This window comes from Ischnura elegans, chromosome 6 (genome assembly GCF_921293095.1).
Source record: "Ischnura elegans chromosome 6, ioIscEleg1.1, whole genome shotgun sequence".
In the NCBI taxonomy this organism is placed as follows: domain Eukaryota; kingdom Metazoa; phylum Arthropoda; class Insecta; order Odonata; family Coenagrionidae; genus Ischnura; species Ischnura elegans.
Window position 1 is genome coordinate 23,335,587 of NC_060251.1, and position 6,015 is coordinate 23,341,601.

The 6,015-nt window shown below is 41.4% G+C and overlaps 1 non-coding gene across 1 annotated transcript; it reads left to right on the forward strand.

The window, feature by feature from the left end:
- Positions 1-4,750: 4,750 nt before the first annotated feature.
- Positions 4,751-4,822, forward strand: Trnac-gca. The gene has a single exon. It is a non-coding gene; the product is annotated as a tRNA-Cys (tRNA).
- Positions 4,823-6,015: the final 1,193 nt, after the last annotated feature.

Genomic DNA, 6,015 nt, shown 5'->3' on the forward strand with positions numbered 1-6,015 from the left:
AAGAGAGTAGGCCTTACAGTGAAATGAAGAAGGTAGCGCTGGAAGGAAAGGGAGGCTCCCAGATTACTTCTTTAGTACTCCATTGAAACCTACCTTAATCGATATAATACTATAATAATAACAGGTGAATTTTGGACCGCGGTGCACGCGTCTTTTGGACCTCATCTCCATGATTGAATTTCTTAATGGCGTTGTCGAACTATTGTAGAAAATTTGTAGAAATATATTCAAACGGAGGTCTACATGGTACTCCGCAAGCTACATCTAGAATGTTGGTCAAATAACTATTGGTATCGGTTTATAATATAAATTTACCTAATGCTGATCCGCCTGTCTAATGCGTGTTGGGGATTGAGGGGATTTTGCGAATGAAAGTTACTTTATTCTAAACTTTATCGTGTCCATTCTTCGTGCATGCTCTGCTTAGTCTTCATGTTTCCTAAATTTCATATTTAATTGCGTCGTCGTCATATAGTGCTGCAATTCTTCATTCCTTATCTTCAACTCTCTGTCTCAATCGTCTTCTTAAATACGTTTTTCCACCCATGTGGCAAATTCTATCAAATAAATAACTTTGGACTATATTCAGCTCAACTAGAGCAGTACATTTTCACCAATGTTGCTTTACTACTGTAGAACTGAAATAACATACCGAGGGAAAGAAAAAAAAGGACGGACGCTTAATATTTTAATGGAGTCGTTTCAATTCTTTTCTATCTACTAAAAATAATGGCACAAAAATTAAACTCTATGCTATCGTAACCTTTGCTTAGGAGACTTTGATATGCAAGCAGAGCAACCTCTTCAATTTCGAGAAAAATGAGTCGGATGTCTTGTTTTTTTACTTAATTTGAGTGTGGTGGCGGTGGGGTTAAATCCTTGCATGCCACAAAAGAGGTTGCGGGTTCGATTCCCTCCTGGATAAGTTGCCCCTCCCCAGAGCATAGATGTTCGTGTACGTTTAATTGCTTAGTTAAAAAAAACGATATAAAAAGCCATTGATACTTTTTTCGGTGGTCCGGAAATAAAAAAATATGGTAATATTTAAAATAAGACACGGTCTCCGGCGTTACTTTCTGGAACTGGTTCATCATATAATAAAAATACTTTGTTCTATTCCACAGTTTATTTTAAACAGTACGACCCAGGTTTCTGCATGAAACCCGGGTCGTACTATTTAAAATAAAGTGTGAAATATAACAAAGTATTTTTATTTTATGATGATAGAATTTGTTTCCTAGTTCATTAGTTATCCGCCAAATTGTAGGGAATGCTATTAATTCCTTGAGAGCACGCTTCAAACTTGAGTTTTACCCTTTAGCGTCATCTTCGTGTAAAAGGTTCGTTTGAGCCTTGTCAAACCAGTGCTGCGATATCCTTTGGTCGGTAGATTACATGTCATTATGATTCCAGGAAGGAAGTAAGCCGACGACGTGCATTTGATACGTTGTTCTGCGTCGCTGCTTAAATCGTTGCCGCGTTAAGAGAGAATTCCATCCGGTCGGCCGATGTGGAAACTAGGGAGAGTTCTCTGTCACTCCGGTTACGGATTTGTGTGGAGAAAGATGGAGTAGGGCTCGTGGGAAGTGTTTTTGGGGAATGAGGGCGAAAGAGCGGCCGGCCTTGCGTTGTGTGTGATGTTCGTCCGCGGCTGTAAATAATGCAAGAGGGATTGAGAGGCCGGTAGATGGAATCTTCCTGCTGGCCGTGCGTGATTGGTGCGATTCACTCTCTCCGAATTCTCTCCCATCTCTACCATGACAACACTACGTTCCTCTCCCTCGCCCCTCCTTCCTCTTGTCACTCCCGGCGAGTAATTGCTCTATCGGTTACATCACCTGGAGGCCGCCTCAGGACCCGTGTATCCAAGCAGCCGGATCGATCAACTTGTCGAGCACGGGGAGGGGCCGGCCTCATTGTTTTCGGCACACGGACGCTTTCAACTCAGCGCGAATACGTGTGCGGTACGTAGATCTGAGCGTGTCAATGCGGTCACCATGGTAAGCAATCGTACTGGGAGAAGGGATGGGCTCGTTCAACAATTTTATTTTACTGCCGATCGTGATACAGTTTGGTCCATAAAGAGAGCTCTGATTACGATGGATTTCTATCTGGTTTTTAGGGTAAATCAACCTGAAGATAATGGCGACTCATCATCACTGTAACAACAGTTGTAAGTTTCAACGATTTTAATTTTTCCTGGTGAATACTTCTGACGAATATTTCTCGGATTCTCAGCCAGGTTAGTGTTTTTATATAAGCCGACGTTTCGAGAGACGACTTGTCTCCCATCCTCAAGGCTGTGTTACTTTATGGAAGTCCAATTTCACACTAAATTGAAATTGGACTTCCATAAAGTAACATAGCCTTGAGGATGGGAGACAAGTCGTCTCTCGAGTCGTCGGCTTATATAAAAGCACTAACCTGGCTGAGAACCCGAGTAATATTCGTCGATTGTAAGTTTGGTTTGACGCAGCTCTCACCTCAATTCTCTTATCAGATAATCTTTCACACCTTATTTCTTACCTTTCGCATCCTTCTTTACATGTTCCATATATTTTATTCGAGGTTTTCCTTTTCTGTTCTTGCCATCAAATTGTTCCTCGACGTTTGTCTACATCAGGTTATCATGTCTCAAGATATGGACTGTAAAGTTCTTCCGTGTTCTTGTCAAGGTTTTTATAAGGGTTTTATTCTCTCCTTCTCTTCTTAAAACTACCTCAGTACTTACTCGGTCGATCCATTTGATCCTCATTATTGTTCTGTAGCACCACATTTCTAAGGCCTCTAACCTTGATTTCTTCGCGGCTTTCATTGTCCATGCCTTACTTCCGCAGAGAAGCACACTGCAAAGTAGGCGGACTACGCTCTCGTAACGTCTGAAGAAATCAATCTTTGGAGCGGTTGAAAAACTCGAGAAATCTTCCTACGACCCTCGTATTTTTTATTTTTCGATCAGTCACTTGTTATTGTTAGATCTTAGTCACTTATTCGATCACTCCTGAGTCATTCGAACGAAAAATCGACGGCTTTTCGCATATTAGTGAATGACATCAAGATCTCATGCTCGTGAGGGGTTCATCGAACTCCAGCTACCACTTTGCCCTGAGATTGCGTCTCGAGTGGTTCGTTGTGTTTAACCTTCTTGTGAGCGATTCCTTTCGTCAACGAATGGTTTTTTCTGAGCGATGAAATGAGCCAGAATTCTAATGACTTCACCCACTCATGAAAATTGGGCGGCAAATTTTAATTTTTCTTATTTTCAACTCACGAATGAGAGGCTGAATATGGTCATTTTTTTCGTCCGAACTCTCCCTTTCTGATACCGCATTCTTTCAATGAATTGGATTATCAGGTCTGAGTGATGGACCCTGTTGCCCTATAGATTATTTCACTAGGAGTTCGCCTCAAGGCCCATGTATCCAAGCAGTTGGATTGATCACCTTGTTGAGCGCGGGGCCGTCATTGTTTTCGGCCGAAGGACATCTCGTCTCTGTACCGATACGCGCGTGGGACGCTGTGCTCGCTGACTTCCCAAGGAGAGCAATGGTATGAAAAGTGGAATTATCCATAAATGCAGTAGAAGAGTGAGATGGTACTCGATTCAAGTAAATTCTTCCATTTGGAGCTTGCCTGCGTGAAGATGAAAATCTTTTTTTTTAAATCTATGAGTGCTTACTTTCGAATTTCCTTGATATTAGTGAGGAATGAAGTTACACACAGTAGTAAAACCAGGCAGGTTAGGTTTTATAATATAAGAGTATGCAATTCCGTTGTTTTCTTTCATAACAATTATATTAGTACATTACCAATGGAAATTTAGTTTAATAATTACATGGTTTTACTAAGAATAGTTTGATTGAATTTTCTAAACTGTAGGCATTAAGTATTATTGATTAAATAAATTCACCAATCGCAAAAACAATAACCTTTTTGTAGGTCAACATTTTTTTTTTGGCATAAGTACACGATTTGACCCGTGATAATTTTTGACTGGTGCCAATTTTTAAGAACTTGCTCAAATAAGAATAATGTGCGGTTATTTAGGGAAGCACTACATTGACAGAGATTTCTATTCCAACGTATTTATAGTACAATGTTTACTTAATGCCGATTGCCAAAATAGCTTATCTCACATTATCTTATCATTGAGATAGTTTGACAGGAGCTCTTTTAACTGTTTACAGATTTTTTAAATTAATCTACCGATTTCGGTTGTTTTCCATGGAATAGTAAAGAAATTGTCTCGCCTCCGATCATAGATCTTTCATCTTCATACTCCATTTCATTGTATATGAAATTCTTAATCCCTTCCTTTCTCACCATCTTGAATAGAATGGTTTACCCAACATTCTATCGTCTAACGCTGTTTTCAACATCCCCTTATCACTCAGTACTCGCTCCGTCCATAACTTCTGTATCTCATCTAGAAGCTACCTCTCCTCACCCACCATATCTAGCGCTTCGTCGTTCCTCCTCCTCTCCGTCCACTTCACCTTTTCTATACCCACATCTCGAACTTACTGATAGCGATGCTTATATGATAGACGCCTAGCTCAGTTAGAATTGCTCCAAAAGCACCACTCTTTCCCGCGTGTTATCACTGCCCCTTTCGTCGTTTCGCTTCCCCTCCACCCCGCCGCGAGGAAACGCCTACTCATTATGGCGATAGCTGGGCGGGCCTACGCGCCCGGCACTCGGATGCCAGCTCGACACATGACTTCTTACGTAAGCCCGTATCTTAGCGAGTGGGGGTATAGCTCAGTGGTAGAGCATTCGACTGCAGATCGAGAGGTCCCCGGTTCAAACCCGGGTGCCCCCTCATATTTTTGCATTCGTCTTGGGTTTGTGATATTGACAACGGCATCATAGGATCATCGTAATGGATTCTTTTTGTTTTCGGAATGTCCTTTATGAAGCGTTTTGCTTTTAAACAATCTTTCCTTCTTGTAGAACTGTCTTTTATCTATGTCGATATAAGTGATATTAGGATCGAAATTGAAGTATCAATGAGGAATTAGTCCTCTATTGTATCTGATGATCTGTATCATTCGAAATCCTCTAACGAGCATAATTTTGGCAAAAAGATTCCATGTTTTTGAGAACAGGCGCTTTCTGATAAGCGTGAGCTTTTATGTGTTATACTTTGGTATGTGCTGGTGCCTAATGAGGCGAAGATGAAGATCGCCGGACGATTTGATGATGGTGGTAGCTAAAGAGTTGGAAAAAAAAAGTTCTCTTCTCCTCGGTGGGAGCTAAAAGTTGGAAAGAACGTTGTAACGATAGGCTGATGGGATATTATTGCGTATGACTTTTTATTCATTTATTTTGAACTTACCCGTAAACAGCTCATAGAGACCTTCAAGCTCAGTCCCAGCTTTCCTTTACAGGTGGAGTCGTCCCCGGTTCAAACCCGGCTGCATCCTCATTTATTTGCATTCGTCTTAGACTCGTGATTTTGGCAGCGGAAAAAATAGTTCAATCAATGTTTTCCCTAAGCAAAACGTCAAAAATCCGGGTTCAAATCCCGGTCAAGGTAAATGGTTTTTTCTCTGTGGAATTTTCACATGGCTCGTAAGACATTATTAAATCGTTTTAGGCTTGATTTTGTGGAAGTTTGCCATATCCATGAAAGAAAAAACACAAATGGTTATTTCCACACTATTTTATTCAACACTCAACGACCCACCATGGTTTCAAGATATATTGTCGTTCTTCGCATGACATGGCGCCCTGTAGCGAAGATATTTTCGATGGCTGATTGATATCGCAAATTTTATTCCTGTTTTTGAAGTGTAGTTTTTGCACATATTCCCGAATGTCCTCTTGTCGCGCCGAAGACGCACTGAGCGTTCAGAAATATCGCTCGCGAAGCGTGAAAATGGCGTTAACTTTCTGCCTCCCGGATTTAGAAGGGCTCTCGTCATGAATCTTGCAGGTGGCCTTCGTTGGCGCCCTCTCCCGCCGTAGGGCGACGGCCGGAAGGACAGTGAATAAGAGGAGCGAGCGAGTGTA